Consider the following 18,736-nt stretch of genomic DNA (forward strand, 5'->3'; position numbering starts at 1 on the left):
CTAAAAACTCTCTTTCTTGAATGCCACTTGGCACATTCCTACACAACCGCCCTCAAATTTCTGGAGATGCGTTTGCCACTTTACAGAAGGGAAAAGGTCTCCAATATTTTAATGCTAAAATCTCGGTCAAATCCGCCACATATGTTCTTTAGATTGAATGCCAAAGTATGCAATGACTGCCACCTAAGACATAACGCCACTTTCATTCAATTTGGATCATGAATACGCAGATGGATCGTTTTACATTCATCATTCGGAAATTACATCAATGTCATTTTCTAATATGATGACATCTTGCATGTAACATCGGTGCTTTTCAATGTAATCCTGCGTTAAGATAACGTCCGGAAGATCAGGTTCTGGAAAGTATCTGTAATCAGCAAGTCCCTCTTTTAGCTGCATCGTAATTGTACGTTGACTTTCATCTTCCCAAAGTCGAGTTTCTTGGACAATATCATTACCTTGACCTTCCTGGTGGAGAGTCGCCTGTCGAGAAATCTCAAAATCAATGGCTCGTTGCATTGCAGAGAATCAATTCATGTTCTTTATCTCCACCTTCATGTAACCTGGAAAGCGTATACACAAAACTTCACTTGGCTCTTCGTCCTTATCCCCTTTATGTTTATCAGAAGATGCATCAGAATTAGGTCCTGGGACTCTTGAATCTTTGAGACCTGAGAAGCTGACAACTTCACCAAGACGCCTATCATCTTGCAGTTTTGGATGTTCTCCCGCATGATGACTCGATGAAAGATGTTGTGCCTTGATAAAATTGCTTGCTTTGGATGGACTTGGTGAATAATGTACATAAGGATTCTATAATCTTCAATATTAAGCCATCAATCCTCATCAATATCAGTGCAATCTGCTACCATTTGGGCTTGAGTAGAGCAGTTTCCTCTTAAACGTAATTCATCAATTTCTATCCTTAGTAGAGGATCACATATTATTTTGTCAGCTGTAAGCATTTTCGGGCACCCTACAGCAGCGCATTTGCAACCACGCCTTTTTGCATATATATGCTTGCACTCTGTGCTGCGCACGGGATTTTCAAGTTCAGTGACAAGTTTCCCAGTAAATGGACAAGTCATGTTTACCAAGCTACACTGACTGCTAGTCATAATAATTTCTTCCTGCTCCTCTCCAGGCATTAGCTCATCTGCGTGATGAACCCTCCAAACTGCTTCTTTAAACTGCTTATAGAACAAATGATTTTCGGGCACCGTAAGGGAATCTGCTTCAAGCTTGGAAATAGGTTTCATCTATAAGTTTCTTAAAATTTGTTGTCCCATTTGAAGAATCGTATTCTCTGCCAATTGCCTAAAGAGCTGAGCTTGGCCATACGATATCATCAGAAACAGGAATCGATTCCAGAGCTACTTAAACCAATTGCTTCACCCTTTCCGACATGGCGTATTTTCCAAATCCAGCCCAAAACACCCAAAGACTAGTCGAAATGGGGGCTGTCGATGCCACTGCCCGATTCAGGGGATCAAAAACCCCAGGGCAGCCAAAATATGCAATCTCGACAACTGGATTTCACCATTCCATCAATGCAAAGCCGAATTTTGCCGGATTTCAATGGAAAAACGCCGTAAACGGATGTCAAAGAAGGTGTTTTTTCGTTACCTTTTTATCTTACATGTGTATCTATTTTCAACCGCTAACCATGACATATAGGCTCCTTGTGATAATCTCAAGAATTGTTGAGCACCTGACAATTGTGTGCACCCTCCCTGAAGGTTACTTAAAACCTGAGACGAATGCGAAACCAAGAACAAAAAAAAATACCAGATCGGAACGGTTTTCCCTCTCTAAGTCCTCTGCAATCATTTTGATGGTCACCAACGAGCTCCGAACATCTTGGAGCAGAAGAAATGGCGTGTTTTTGAGTTTTGATGGCAGAGGTGATATAAAGCTGGCCTGTCGGCTCTATGCGCCGCGCACAAACCCAGTGCGTCGCACAGGCTGTATGCACCGCGCACGCACAATTTTACACTGCGGAATGCGGCTCTATGCACTGCGCGCCTTATGTGCGCTGCTACCCACTCCAATGCGCCACGCACACTTCCAGCACACAACTTTGACACTTAAACATGAAATTCACTCCTCCAAAACTGAAATAGATATCTTTTGACCTCTTGGCCTAGCACTAGATGTTTCAAGCAACGAAAATGTCTCATGGAGTAATGGGTTTGATTTTGCTCCTCAAAAACCCATTTTGTATTGTTTTTCATTTTGGCACTTTATCATTTAATGAAACTTCTGTCCTTTGGCTTTCTCACTGACTTTCTTTCTCACTAACTTTCTGAGTTTTGAGCTGATGAACTTGGTTGTTTTTTACAGGGATATTGGCGTTGATGTTTGGCAAAGGAAAACCAGAGCCTACTTTGAAAACTCCATGGCGGAAAAAAAAAAAAATACATGATTATTACAAAAAATTAATTCGACAATTTCTTATTCAAAACAGAGTTTTGAAAAAGAAATGTCCTCAAATGTGTTTGATGATGAACTTTTGAACTAAGAACCTCTTCGAAAACCATCCTCATGGCCTACGAGCATTATTCGACATGTTTGAAGACCAACCACTAGACCTAGACTCTGAAAATAACTCTTTTTGACCAAAATAGCATAATGACTATGAATGACTGAAATGAACTTTGATGAACATAGAAAAATTTTGACTAGCCCGGGCAGGTACAAACATGAGGGAAACAAGAACACCAAACCCTTTCGTCAGACAATTGCATGCCCCTAGTGAAATGCAACGAAGTGAGTCGAGCGAGACACCTAAAAATGAATTGCAAAAGGAGAAATGATCTCTGATGGAGGGCTGTAAGGACCGACTCTAACATGGGCTCCAATGGGGATGGTAGCTCCAGCTCCGTGGAGGTGCCAAGAACTGCAGATCTTTGGGAGAGCAGACAGTGCCTTCGTCCATTGGGCTATGGAGTCATTATTTCGACAACCAACACAGACTTTGACGCATTTATTGACTGAAACTTGACTCAAACTGACTCAATTGTGAAACTGAAATGACTGAAAAACTGACTCGACAAACTGTACTCAAAAATACTAAGACCTGAACTTAAAACTTAAAGCTTGGTGGCAGTACATGGCCACCCGTGTTTCTTACAAGGCAATATACGATCAAACTATATCAAAATGCCAATGTAACCAATCAAGCAGATGCCTTCTTGATTGATTCTCCTGATCAGATCTCCTAGTCAACAGTAGATACTTGTAACTGGGCATCCAAAAAGCTAATTGACCCTGACCCTGATCTCCTTCATCATTGAATATTGCAATAAACACCTTCACTGCTGACTGCAACAGATTTGCCATTGGGTCCTGAAAAACATGAAGAATTACCTCCTGCTGAAGAAACAAGGGGTCCATTTCTTGTGATGCTGATCTTTTTTCACAAATAAGAGTATGTTCCTGGTTGTCAAAAAATTCGGAACAAGTAGATGAGCAGATCTCCGTTTCAAAGAACATTTCAAAACATGAAACATAGGAAGAAGAATCTGAAATGGCATCCTGAATGGTCTGATTTTCGGTAGTCTGAACATCTTGCAGGTTATCTTCATATGATATGATAGGCAGATTCTCATTACATTCATTAATCATAAGAAAAGAAACTTTAGATGTTTCGTGAAACTCAAGCATGACATTTCTATCATCTATCATAAATTCATCCAGAGAAACTGTTTGACTTACTTGAGCGAAGATCTCATCTTGTTTTTCATAAGCTGACTGGATTACTTCTTTAGGAAGGCTGTGTTCTAATTAGATGAGGGCAGTTAGGTCTGTAACTCTGTCTTCTTCATTTGAGGCAGCCTCAACAATGCAATTCTCTTCTATGAGATCCGGAACAACATGTTTTTCCTCATCACAATCTGTCTCTCGATCTGGTTTATCATCATCATTTTCTGAGATTGGAACATCATTTTCCTGCGTATCCTCATTTATTTCAACCAGATCTGAAATAAAACTTCTTCTTTCATCATTTTCAGCCATATGGAAATCTTCAACCTGCTGATTTTGATCCTGCTGCAAAGTTTCCTCTAAGAGTTCTGTAGGCTGCTGAAACAGATTTTCATACAGGGCTTCCATGATTTCTCCATCCATTAAGTCATCACGCCCATAAAAATTCTCAAGATCTTCAATAAAACTATGAACATGGCTACAACAGTCCTGAACTAAAGCTAAGGATGGATACGATTCTTTATACCTTTCAAAGAATACTGCATGAAAATCTTTTAGACAATAAATAGAAGCAGGTGGCAAACTTTCATACCAAGATCGGGCTTCGTTTTCCAGAGTAGCCATAAACATTTTCATCAAACAGTCTTCAAGAAAATTGATCTTTAGTTTATGCACATGAATGTGAAATTTCACCAGATGAAGATCAGCGTCATTATCTTCCATAATTCTGAACATAGGCAAATTCTGAAGCCAATCCACCTTGGGCATTTTATTCGGAAAGCCTGGGATGTGATCTTGGCTCATGGGAGCGTATCTTCATGCAACCTGCTCCATTTGAAAATCTCAAAGCTACTGATCTCTCTGCAGTGGAGTCACCATGAAGGATTGATTGCTGGATTCTTCAGTGAATGGAATCGCCAGGTGAATGATTTCAGCCTTCTTATGTTTGATCGCTATTCACCATCAACAATCAGCTCTGAACTTGAGAAATGTACTGGGGCAAAACAATCTTCAAGCAAACCATTTTCTTCCCCAGTATGGTCGCCACTATGTTAGTGCTTGAATCTGCCTTAGGCTGAAGGAAAGCAGGATTCAAGGTAACATCAAACCAAGCTCAGCCTCGTAGCTAGCCCTACGAGGACAGGAGAGGGATCTCTCCAGGTCTATCTCGGAAAAAGATATCCAATAGAGCCTAAGATGACCCAAATGCAAAACTGATAATGATTTTAGGCTAGTAAACGGATATGAAAGAGTTAATTCAATAAATGATTGATTTTCTGGGCTGTATGGGACAAGGACAGCATGAACATAGATTTAACCAAAGGCGCAGGATATTTCATAAGGCGAGATAGGCATGAGGTTTTAGCAATTAAATTGAATTTAAATGGGGTGAACAGACTGTTTAAGAAAGCTGAAAAGGGCATTAATGTATGAATCCTTTCCAGGCAAAAGAAAAACATAAAATCTGAACACTTCCTCAAGGCAGAGCAATGACTGAATTCTACCTTTCTCACTTGAAAGTATTCAGCTGGAAACGATCATGAATGAACTGCAAGACATCACATGATACATATGAAACAGAGAGAAAAAACACATGCCAAAACTCATACCGCAAGAATCTTATAAATCAGAGCTGCACCATTTAATTATTTCTCTGTCAAAACTGTACAGTGATAGTGCTGGGTTTTTTTTCCTCCCACACTTTTCCTCATAACTCTCCCACTGAACCCTTTTACAAAATTTTTCATACCATAAATAAACTCCATCTGTGTGAAAACAAATCGACACAAATGTGGAGTTGTTTAGTCATTAACTAACAGGAGCCAATCATCTTTTCTGAAGATAAGCAGCGTTACATTTTCACTCAAAAGACCAATGGAGAGGCGGAAGCTGTAATTGTCAATCCTTGAAACATAACTAAAGTCGAAAATAGGTAGTCGAATCCTATTCTTTTGCTAAATTTTGAGCCTGGAATCGTGTAGTTGCTGATTTTAGGCCTAAAAACTCTCTTTCTTGAATGCCACTTGGCACATTCCTACACAACCGCCCTCAAATTTCTAGAGATGCGTTTTCCACTTTACAGAAGGGAAAAGGTCTCCAATATTTTAATGCTAAAATCTGGGTCAAATCCGCCACATATGTTCTTTAGATCGAATGCCAAAGTATGCAATGACTACCACCTAAGACATAACGCCACTTTCATTCAATTTGGATCATGAATACCAAGATGGATCGTTTTACATTCATCATTCGAAAATTACATCAATGTCATTTGCTAGTATGATGACATCTTGCATGTAACATCGGTGCTTTTCAATGTAATCCTGCGTTAAGATAACGTCCGGAAGATCAGGTTCTAGAAAGTATCTGTAATTAGCAAGTCCCTCTTTCAGCTGCATCGTAATTGTACGCTGACTTTCATCTTCCCAAAGTCGAGTTTCCTGGATAATCTCATTACCTTGACCTTCCTGGTGGAGAGTCGCCTGTCAAGAAATCTCAAAATCAATGGCTCGTTGCATTGCAGAGAATGAATTCATGTTCTTTATCTCCACCTTCATGTAACCTGGAAAGCGTATACACAAAACTTCACTTGGCTCTCCGTCCTTATCCCCTTTATGTTTATCAGAAGATGCATCAGAATTAGGTCCTGGGACTCTTGAATCTCTGAGACCTGAGAAGCTGACAACTTCACCAAGACGCCTATCATGTCACAGTTCTGGATGTTCTCCTGCATGATGACTCGATGAAAGATGTTGTGCCTTGATAAAATTGCTTGCTTTGGATGGACTTGGTGAATAATGTACATAAGGATTCTATAATCTTCAATATTAAGCCATCAATCCTCATCAATATCAGTGCAATCTGCTACCATTTGGGCTTGAGTAAAGCAGTTTCCTCTCAAACGTAATTCATCAATTTCTATCCTTAGTAGAGGATCACATATTAGTTTGTCAGCTGTAAGCATTTTCGGGCACCCTGCAGCAGCGCATTTGCAACCACGCCTTTTTTCATATATATGCTTGCACTCTGTGCTGCGCACGGGATTTTCAAGTTAAGTGACAGGTTTCCCAGTAAATGGACAAGTCATGTTTACTAGGCTGCACCGACTGCTAGTCATAATAATTTTGTCCTACTCCTCTCCAGGCATTGGCTCATCTGCGTAATGAACCCTCCAAACTGCTTCTTTAAACTGCTTATAGAACAAATGATTTTCGGGCACCGTAAGGGAATCTGCTTCAAGCTTGGAAATAGGTTTCATCTATAAGTTTCTTAAAATCTGTCGTCCCATTTGACGAATCGTATTCTCTGCCAATTGCCTGAAGAGCTGAGCTTGGCCATACGATATCATCAGAAACAAGAATCAATTCCAGAGTTGCTTAATCCAATTGCTTCACCCTTTCCGACATGGTGTATTTTCCAAATCTAGCCCAAAACACCCAAAGACTAGTCGAAATGGGGGCTGTCGATGCCACTGCCCGATTCAGGGGATCAAAAACCCCAAGGCAGCTGAAATATGTAATCCCGACAACTGGATTTCACCATTCCATCAATGCAAAGCCGAATTTTGCTGGATTTCAGTGGAAAAAATGCCGTAAACAGATGTCAAAGAAGGTGTTTTTTCGTTACCTTTTTATCTTACATCTGTATCTATTTTCAACTGCCAACCATGACATATAGCTCCTTGTGATAATCTCAAGAATTGTTGAGCGCCTGATAGTTGTGTGAACCCTCCCTGAAGGTTACTTAAAACTTGAGACGAATGTGAAACCAAGAACACAAAAAATACCAGATCGGAATGGTTTTCCCTCTCTAAGTCCTCTGCAATCATTTTGATGGTCACCAATGAGCTCCGAACATCTTGGAGCAGAAGAAATGGCGTGTTTTTCAGTTTTGATGGCAGAGGTGATATAAAACTGGCCTATCGGCTCTGTGCGCCGCGCACAAACCCAGTGTGCCACGCAGGCTATATGCGCCGCGCACGCACAATTTTACATTGCGGAATGCGGCTCTATGCGTCGCGCACGCACAAGTTTTACACTATGGAATCCGGCTCTATGCGCCGCATGCCTTATGTGCGCCGTGACCCACTCCAATGCACCGCGCACACTTCCAGCACACAACTTTGACACTTAAACATGAAATTCACTCCTCCAAAACTGCAATAGATATCTTTTGACCTCTTAGCCTAGCACTAGATGTTTCAAGCGATGAAAATGTCTCATGGAGTAATGGGTTTGATTTTTCTCCTCAAAAACCTATTTTGTATTGTTTTTCATTTTGGCACTTTATCATTTAATGAAACTTCTGTCCTTTGGCTTTCTCACTGACTTTCTGAGTTTTGAGCTGATGAACTTGGTTGTTTTTTACAGGGATATTGGCATTGATGTTTGGCAAAGGAAAACCAAAGCCTGCTTTGAAAACTCCATGGCGAAAAAAATAAATAAAAAATAAAAAATAAAATAAAATACATGATTATTACAAAAAATGAATTCGACAATTTCTTATTCAAAACAGAGTTTTGAACAAGAAATGTCCTCAAATGTGTTTGATGATGAACTTTTGAACTAAGAACCTCTTCAAAAACCATCCTCATGGCCTGCGGGCATTATTCGACATGTTTGAAGACCAACCACTAGACCTAGACTCTGAAAATAACTCTTTTTGACCAAAATAGCATAATGACTATGAATGACTGAAATGAACTTTGATGAACATAGAGAAATTTTGACTAGCCCAGGCAGGTACAAGCATGAGGGAAACAAGAACACCAAACCCTTCCGTCAGACAATGGCATGCCCCTAGTGAAATGCAACGAAGTCAGTCGAGCGAGACACCTAAAAATGAATTGCAAAAGGAGAAATGATCTCTGACGGAGGGCTGTAAGGACCGACTCTAACAGAATACACAAAGTTTGTAGGTCATGAGCAGAGACAGGATTGGGTAGAAAAACGTTTAGTAGGGATAGCACACATAAAAGTTTGGTACCAACCTACCAATTTCTATTCACCATATTTTTAAAATTCTTTCTTTTTAAAAGTATTCTCCTAAATCTTTGCTCATATTTGGAATAGGATTTGGGGCTTTGTTTTAGGCATGTTTGTGGAATGGTTTTTTGGGTTTAGTTTGTCTTTATTTCACTTCACCCAAAAATAAAATAGATCCACTTTAGAAATGGATCATAAGCAATGGCTATTTATGTTTACACCTCCATAGATTTGATCCCTAATGAAACTTATTAGATCTAGATTCTCTGTTAAAGACATAAATCTTAAAGAATGTCCAACATGATCAATCATAGACATCATTTTGAACCTCATTCAAGTAAAATCAAGTACAATAAAATAAAATTAAATATAATTAACAATGACTTACAATAAACAACCAAACAAAAACTAATATAAAAACAAATATCCATTATAATATAATCATAATAAAACCTAATACTTTAGCTTAAAATCAACTTATATAAAACCTAATAAATACACATTGTTTCTGTGATGACTATCTAGTATCCAATAGTGTGATTAATCAATGAATAATTGAATGGTTGACATGTGACAATATTAGTTGGTATTGCATTAAATTTATTTGATTGTATTGCTTAAGATTTATTTTAGTGATTGGTTTAATTCAATGTTCTGCGGCTTGATGTTTTAGTGGTTCAGTTTGTATATAGTGTTGAGTATCTGAGATTTTGAGACTTAGTATTTGATTTTGACATATTGGTTTGGGCTTATTGTTGGCGTGACTCTAGTGTGAAAATTTTATGAAAGGTGGCCTACATGTTTTTATGACTGATTGATAGGTGGATCCAGTGTGAAATATTTTGAAACATGGTGCATAAGATACTAAGGGTTGCAACCTTCAGTGAGGGGGTGGGATCTCCCTTCTAGTAGGAGTCAGTAAACGATATTACAGGGTTGGAGCTCCCTTATAGTAGGTGTTGAAGAATGAGTGGACGTTGTAGCTTCCTACATTGGGTGCTTGCATGTTGGTAAGAGTTTGCACCAATACAAGATGTAATGAATATTTTCTTTATAATAAAAGAAGAAGATAGAGACAACATCAACAGTGATTTTCTCCTACATTGGGTATCCACCTAAAATCCCCATGTCCTCATCTATTGATGTGATCCTTATGTGTTGATTATTTATATGCTCTTTACTTCTCATGGTTATTGCATAATTAATAACTAAAGAAACGATGACGCACTAGATAAGTTAAATCATTGATGAAAATTATGAAAAATTAGTTATCTGGATATATGTGGTTTATACAACCTAAGGCACCTCAGTTTATACAACCTAAGGCACCTTAGTTATCTACACCTATTACTTCAGGACCTTCTTCTTCTCGTCCTCTGTCTCAGACTCAACCAGAACCTATATATCTTGGACCTTATGGTAAACCACTTCCACCTAGTCTTGTGAGTATCGAAGAAATTCCTCAGGAAGATCCTCAACCCTCCTCTCCTGCTCAAGTAGGTGCTCATTTTTATCAGGCCCATCCTTTTCCTTCTCTTCATACTCTATCACAAGCTCCTTTTTCTGGTTTTTTTCCTTTCAAATCACCCTTTAGTTTCCCTCGGAAACCCTCTTTTAGATAGTTAACCATCCCTGAATCTGCTATGGTTTATCAAGTTGTATCTACTACCATGACCGAGACAACCCATGTTGCAACTTCATCTAGGTTTGTAACATCACTTGAGGCTCATCTGTCCTACCTAGCTACCAATCATTGTCTGGTACCTTTTTTGGCACAACAACTAGTCCATGAACCTCTCCCATATAATCTACATCTAGAATTCCATCAGGAACTTCTTTGATGAGCACTACATAGTATACTCATTCTCCTCCATCTACTCCTACAGTTTAGCAGCAAGATGGTCCTTGTGTTAGTGGGTATGGACACCTACAACAACCCATTCCACCTCCTATTGGGAACCCTCCTCTTGCGGGTAAGTTCCCTCCATATAACCCTCCTCTTTCGGCAGGGGGGGAACTTGTTGCAGTGATATTTCCATCTCCTCAAGTTAGTGCTTAGAATCATTTGAATCCTCTGCATTTGGGAATGTTTGATAATGCTTGGAAACCTACCACGCTTGTACAACCTTGTTCGGTTGTGGCTTCATCTCTAATATCTCAAACGGTTCCACCAACATCTCAGATTCCTATTCAACAACTTATATCTCAGCCTGTTCAAGCTCAAATGAATGTAAACTAACATTTACAGGCTACATATTTGGCTCAACCTATTCCACTAGGATCTTGCACTTCATAAGCCCTGTATGCCCAACATTTTCAAGGTAACTTACAATCATAATCACTTGGTCCGACCATTGCTCAAATTCAAGTAGGTCAATATGGATATGGTATGGCATAGGAACAACCTATACCTTAAATTCCTTATGGTCAACAAATTGAATCCTAGCCATTTCAATTACAAGATTATCCCAGAGTTAGGCAACAAGGTTATGTGTATTTGGGTTATCGAAATCCTTTGTATCCTGGAATATATATACATGTTGGTCAGGTCATCCCATCTTACCGAGGGTATCCTCCACTAGAACTCAATAGGAAATCTCCATTCGCAGCAACTCTCGAATTTCTGGATTTGACCAGGGTCACCAATAATCCCATTATTCATTCTCCTTGGTGGTTGATTATTCCTATGAAATTTCTCAGTTATATCCCTAAATTCAATTCAAATCCTAGAGAAGGCCCATTTACACACGTGATGACTTATCATTTGTGGGATTCTTTGAACTCTCTCAATGATTAATCTGTTTGTTTGCATCATTTCCAATGCACACTCACCGATACAGAAACAGAGTGGTATATTGAACTACCAGGAGCTTCGTTCGATAATTTAAGTGACTTAGCTACCACATTCCTAACACATTTTGTTTAGTTAAAAAAAACAAATCTCGATCAATTGTTAGTTGAATGGTTGATTAAGTCTCATTTTCCATATATCATAAAAGGCATCACTAAAGGTGGAGTTGTGACCGAAGAGAAACTAATTTCTTGTCCTTAGTATTTGGATATTACTTATACCCAATTTGGCACGCTTTATGATAAAATACCAAGTGCTCAGTGACCTTCCAATACTATTCCTTGACCTCCTAATAAAGAATCACATGTCATTGATGATGTGACTGGTTCAACTAACCAACAATCAACGAGTAAACCATCTAGTTCGACTCTTGTTGTGGCTGCTCCAATCCCTCCTTCCACCACTCCTACAACTTCTACTTCTGAGATCATTGTCGTTCAATATTCCAAAGCTAAATCTCAGCAACAAAGATGTAAGAATAAAGGAAAAGTTAAAAATAAGAAACATAATCCTCCAGAGGAATAACAAAATAATTAGTCTTTTGAAGAAAAGTGGAAATTTTTGTTGCTCATTGTAAAATTTGATTTTAGCTATCAAAAGGGTGCAAAAGAGCAGAGAGGTTTGCAGCCATTTTCCAAGACATAAAATCGCTCAAAACTAAATATGACCCCCTCCATTAGATAGCTCTCAGAATAGGTTTTCCAACGGTGTATGGAAATCCCCAAATGGACTTCGGAATCAAAAGTTAGAACAAATTGAAGTTTCCCTTTGAAAACCAGAAAACAAGGAGAAAATGCTGGTGGGTAGAATCTTGGATCCCTCACATCAGAGGTCCCCCCATATCAGCGATTGCACATCATAAGAAACATCGTCGATCGTCGATCAGAGGTTCAAGATCAAATAAACAATTGAGGATTCAACATCCAAGCACATCAGCGATCAGAGGTCCCGAAATATCTGCAGTCAGTGGGTCAAGGCCATATCGGTGATCGACGATCCACATTTTCAAAGTGTCAACCTTAACAAAATTGGGATCATCGAACGCCAATTTTGCTAGGATCTTTAAATTGGTGTGTTGTGGCTACCGTATTTTTATATTTTCCCCTTTCCACTTCTTCTTCCCCTCCTTAGAAGTGTCCTATTGCTCCTTCTCCTTCAATCCACTTGATTTCCCTTTCTTAATACCTATGTTCTCCAAGTATTGTTCTTGTACACAAGCCTCATCCACCAACCTAGGCTTGAAAAGCATCACTTGCTTTCGCAGATAGCTATGTAGACCCCCTAAATAACTGAGGAATAAATATGGATTCTTTGGTGATATACCCAACATTATGGCCATATTTCTAAATTTTGTGGTGTACTCCTGTACACTCTACCCTTGCTTCTGCCTAATGTATTTACATTGGATCCACTAGTACTTTGCATACTCGATAGGGTAAAATTGTGAGTTTGTAAGGGTCTTAAAGTCCTCCCACTTGGTAACTAGAGGATCTCCCTTCAGTCTCAAGGTCTTCATGTGTCTTTCCCACTAGGTGAGGGCATGGCCCTCTAATTTCAACAGTGCAAATGAAATATTTTGTTTGTCATCTATATGATGAACAATGAAATAAACTTCTAATTACTAAAATGAATGATTTAGATTTAGAGCATTGTTATCACCTTGGTATGACTTAATGTCGACCTTTGCTTCGTTTGAATGGGGACTATGAATGGTTCATGACACCTGAACTAGGTTGATCTCTTTCGACTCCTTTCTTTGAATTGTTCTATGTTGCTTCCCCATACCTAATATCCTCTCTGATTTGTCCTCTACATTAGAACCCCCATTTTCTCCGAATAGCCCAAGATTATTTCTTAGGGTTAACATGAGGAGATTCACATTATGGCTTATATCTATAACTTGTGCTTCCAGTCGTGAAAACCTTTCCTTTGTAGGATAACAAGGGTTGTTCGTAGATTCGTTGGCCATGACTAGGGTTTTTTGAATTTTGACTTAATCGATATAGACCCCCTACAAATTTCCACAATATACCTAAAGAAATTGCTTTGATACCAATATGATCCAAAAACTACCATAGATATTCCACTAGACAATTCGTCATAAAAGATTTGATAAAATTATATTTAAAAATATGAAACTCTACACTATTAGGGTTTATTTCTGGATATATAGATTATTGTTAATTGTGTATGCATGAAAACAAGAACTTATCCAGAAAATAAAGAAAAAAGAAATAAAAAATCACAAACACATTTGACACAAGATATATCTTTGGAAATCCTTTCGGGTGAAAGCCTATTTGGAAGGTGAGGTATCTTTAGGGTTTATGGTTTTAGTGTTTTAGGGTTTAGCATTTAGGGTTTTAGGGTTTAGGGTTTAGAGTTTTAGGGTTTTAGGTTTTAGGGTTTATGGTTTAGGGTTTTTGGTTTAGGGTTTAGTGTTTTAGGTTTTAGGGTTTTAGGGTTTAAGGTTTAGGGATTTAGGGTTTAAGTTTTAGGGTTTTAGGTTTTAGGCTTTAGGGTTTTCCGGTTTAGGGTTTAGGGTTTGGAGTTTTAGGGTTTGGGGATTTTATGGTTTTAGGGTTTGGGGTTTGGGGGTTTTAGGGTTTTAGGGTTTAGGGTTTTAGTGTTTGGGGTTTGGGGTTTGGGGTTTAGGGTTTATGGTTTTAGGATTTTAGGGTTTAGGGGTTTAGGGTTTAAGGTTTAGGGTTTTAGGGTTTATGGTTTAGGGCTTAGGGTTTTATGGTTTAGGGTTTACAGTTTATGGTTTTAGGGTTTAGGGTTCAGGGTTTTATGGTTCAATGTTTAGGGTTTTAGGGTTTATGGTTTTGGGGTTTTATGGTTTTAGGGCTTTAGGGTTTAGGGTTTAGGGTTTTAGGGGATTAGGATTTAGGGTTTAGGTTTTAGGGATTAGGGTTTATGGTTTAAGGTTATGGGTTTAGTGTTTATGGTTTAGCGTTTTAGGGTTTTTTGGTTTAAGGGCTTAAGGGTTTAAGGTTTAGGGTTTAGGATTTAGGGTTTAAGGTTTAGGGTTTAGGGTTTATGGTTTTAGGATTCTAGGTTTAGGGTTTAAGGTTTAGGGTTTAGGGTTTGGGGTTTGGGGTTTTGGGGTTTGAGGTTTTGGGGTTTGGGGTTTAGGTATTAGGGCTTAGGGCTTAAGGCTTAGGGCTCGAGGCTTAGGGCTTGTTATTTGGGGCTTGGGGTTTAGGGTTTGGGTTGTGGGTTTTAGTTTTTTTGGGGTTTAGGGTTTCGATTGCAGGTTTCTGGTTTCGATCTAGGGTCTAGGGTTTAGGGTTTAGGGGTTAGGGGTTAGGGTTTAGTGTTTAGGGTTTATGGTTTTGGGTTTTAGGGTCTTAGGGTTTTAGGGTTTAGTTTTTAGGTGTCGGGTTTACGATTTTAGGGTTTAGGGTTTAGAGTTTAGGGATTAGGGTTTAAGGTTTGGGGTTTTAGGGTTTAGGGTTTAGGGTTTATGGTTTAGGTTTTTAGGGTTTAGGGTTTATGGTTTATGGTTTATGGTTTAGGGTCTAGGGTTTTAGGGTTTTAGGGTTTAGGGTTTAGGATTTAGGGGGTTTATGGGTTTAGGGATTAGGGTTTAGGGTTTAGGGTTTAGGGGTTAAGGGTTAAGGGTTTAAAGGTTTAAGGGTTTAGGGTTTAGGGTTTAGGTTTTAGGTTTTAGGGGTTTAGGGTTTAGGGTTTTAGGGTTTAGGGTTTAGGGTGTCGAGTTTTAGGGTATTAGGGTTTAGGGTTGAGGATTTTGGGTTTAAGGGTTTAGTGTTTATGGGTTTTAGGGTTTATGGTTTATGGTTTGACTGATTCCTACATTTGTTTTCATTGCACTCATCACCAATCACTTAGATTTGCACCAACTTTCACTCACACATTCAGATCTGCTCTTTTTCATGTTTCCGTGAGTTGCATTTCGTGAAGTTGATTAGTCCTACTTAATACACTTGATAAGAAACATATACATGTTATGCTCACTGTTTGGTCAATTTAATGTTCTTAAATTGCAAGCATAAATTATCGGGCAGAGTTGGTGAACTTATGAAGTGTAGGTGCACTATATATGCTAGAAGCCTTTCCTTTAGTTTGTAAGATAATATTCATGTTTGTTCTGGTATTTTCAGAGTTTTAGGGTATTAGGGTTTAGGGTTGAGGATTTTGGGTTTAAGGGTTTAGTGTTTATGGGTTTTAGGGTTTATGGTTTAGGGTTTGTGGTTTAGGGTTTATGGTTTGACTGATTCCTACATTTGTTTTGATTGCATGCATCACCAATCACTCAGATTTGCACCAATTTTCACTCACACATTCAGATCTGCTCTTTTTCATGTTTCCGTGAGTTGCATTTCGTGAAGTTGAGTAGTCCTACTTAATACACATGATAAGAAACATATACATGTTATGCTCATTGTTTGGTCAATTTAATGTTCTTAAATTGCAAGCATAAATTATCGGACATAGTTGGTAAATTTATGAAGTGCAGGTGCACTATAGATGCTAGAAGCCTTTCCTTTAGTTTGTAAGATAATATTTATGTTTGTTATGGTATTTTCATTGTTATCTCGATTCCTATTAGATTAGAGTTAGATTTCTACAAATTAATAAGTGGAAGTTAAGTTATTGTTAGATTAATCTATCATGTCATATATTGAGTATCATCCTAAAATATCTTATGTTAATCATCCTAAAATTATGAACCTATATAAACACCTTGCTACTATAAAATAGAGTATTGAAATTCAAATTATTCTAACGATCCTTCAACAACGTGTCTACAAAATATATACAAATTATGATTCTAAAGAGCATGAAAGTATCTTGTAATTTCTAACTATAAAGTAGATACAAGTTCTAATTCTAAAAGCATAAAAATACTAACTGTAATTAAGCGAAAAATATTTGAAGAACTAAACCATTAAATGACTGTGAAGAAATGTAAGTGAAAATGAAATAACGAAATGATAAACTAAATAATCGAGTCATAATGAAATGATGAATGTTAAACACACACATGCTTCACTAAACTGGTAACTCAACACTAAACTCCAAACTCCAATATAACTCAATCAACAACAAATAGCATATAATACATATAATGTACAAACCAACTTGCATGTACTCCCCCCCATTGCATCATGTTTGGGCAGGCCTCTGCATTAATTGGTAGCCACTAGCACTCCCTTAATCCAATCAGTTGTACTCCGCTAAGGAAAAAAAGAATATATGAATATGTACGGAGTTCCATATAACTTATTGGTTCAACGCAATCATTATAAACAACATCTTAGAATTTTAACCACTATCCATATGTCGCCTTTCAAAAATTGCAACGCAGAGGACTGAAACACACAGATTTCAAATAAAGGGATTCCAATAGGTGCAATGAGGGATTTTCATCATCAAAACTCCACAATAAGTATTGACACGATGCAAACCAGGCAACAATTAGTTCCTCTCTATGCGTAGCCGAATTCATTCACTCCAGAACTTTTGGAAGCAAAGGATTATGGTCAATTGCATCAATGATGGTTGCCGAAACCTGTGATTGGAATATTCAACATGTTGCACGTTCACCAAGAATTGGAAACACCATCTTGGAAATGAACCATGAAACTTTTTTTTTCATTTTGTTTAGGCCCTTTCATCCTTTACGTAGCTTTCTTCGTTTGTTGGGACAGCGGAAGCGTTGAGTAGGACAATCAAACCGGAGAACATGAAATGAAAACCATTGAGAATATATGAATATGTGATGCAATGAAATTATTGCAATGCACCTTCAGAGGAAGTGGTTCCGAAGCGAATTTTTCAAATTTAATATGAACAAAGCTCCCAATATATATGAATTCACCATTACGACCCCTCCGCTTACTTTTTTTTAAACAAGAGCTCAACCAAATTTCTCCCTACAGTCTTCAACGCACCATTCAATGTAGGTTTAAACAAACAACACATGCATCAATACCAAATCACTAGCTCTATTAAAAGTTGTGTATATAAGCCAAATTTTCAACATTATGTGTTCCTTGACCAAGGCATGTGCGTAACTTAACGCAGTGCATAGAATAACCCAATTCAACCATTCAACACAGTGCATAGAATAACCCAATTCAACCGTTCAACGCTCACCAATGCAAGGCAATTGAAATGTGTAACTTTGTTCATTGTTCATTATATATAAGTGCTCCAACATTCAAAATATATAGAGTTTGGACAGACATATATTTCACCGCAATTGAATGTAGAATGGCCCACACTTATGAATGTAAAATGCAAGGGGTGAGAGTTTCATAAAAGAACTCATGAGATTCTTGTTAAGTGAACCCCAAAATTGATAGAAACATGCAGGTAGCCCACGACTACTCCAACCTGTGCAATTCTTACAATAGTCAGAGCTCGAGTGCCATTCACAACACAGTTAGTTCTCCACGCCTGGATCCGAGCAGCCACACCAGCTTACACACAAGTGCACCAAAAGGAATCAACACACAAATATTTTCATGGCATTCAATCACTACAGAGAAGGCTTAAACACAATTTATTCAACGCTCTATTCCAATGCGCATAACCGATCTTGAATTCTTTCGAGGAAATTAAGTCAGAATGAGCTCGTTTAGGAGAGCAATGAACGAGTTCGAGCGTAGACTGCCAATGCCCCAGTTTCAAATATCGCATCCCTCAAATCTGAGTAGAATATAATGACAATAGTTGTTTTCTCCAGGTATGGTGACGGTGGTATGCAGTGGGAGGAGGTGAATGGGCTACCTGAATAGTCCAACTACAAGCAAAGCGTTAATTCTGAAACGGACATGTGCACAGTGAAACGGATAATGGATTTTTGGAATCTATCATAAGAATAGGTCTGCGCAATACAGAGGAATGGCAGAACTGAGGGACGTTACCTCTGTCAGAACCCACAAGGAGGAGAGTAGTCTAAGTACTTCAACAGGTGTTGAATTCTGCCCTCGGATACCACCCTCCAATGCAGGATTTGATGGCCCGAAGTCAAGTGTTGTAAACAATCAGAAGTGTATTCTTTGGACAGGGCAGTGCTACCATAATGGAGCAAATTTATCGGGATAGAAATGACAGAAATGGCACAAATAACGCTGAGTGAAGGAGGTTTCTCTGGTAACACAGGCTGATATAAAACATTTGAATTTGCAGACCTAGGATGCCAATTTTACTATTTCAG

General features: G+C 38.5%; 2 pseudogenes; both read right to left on the reverse strand.

Moving 5' to 3' along the window:
• Positions 1 to 839: 839 nt before the first annotated feature.
• LOC149244553 (E3 SUMO-protein ligase MMS21-like) lies at positions 840 to 6,442 on the reverse strand (annotated as a pseudogene).
• A 102-nt stretch (positions 6,443 to 6,544) lies between these two features.
• The window catches only part of LOC149244554 (E3 SUMO-protein ligase MMS21 pseudogene), a 33,279-nt pseudogene continuing 21,087 nt past the window's right edge, over positions 6,545 to 18,736 (reverse strand).

The sequence above is a fragment of the Pinus tabuliformis genome, chromosome 8 (genome assembly GCF_031772625.1).
Source record: "Pinus tabuliformis cultivar Carrire ecotype Pingquan chromosome 8, CPIR1, whole genome shotgun sequence".
NCBI classification, from domain to species: domain Eukaryota; kingdom Viridiplantae; phylum Streptophyta; class Pinopsida; order Pinales; family Pinaceae; genus Pinus; species Pinus tabuliformis.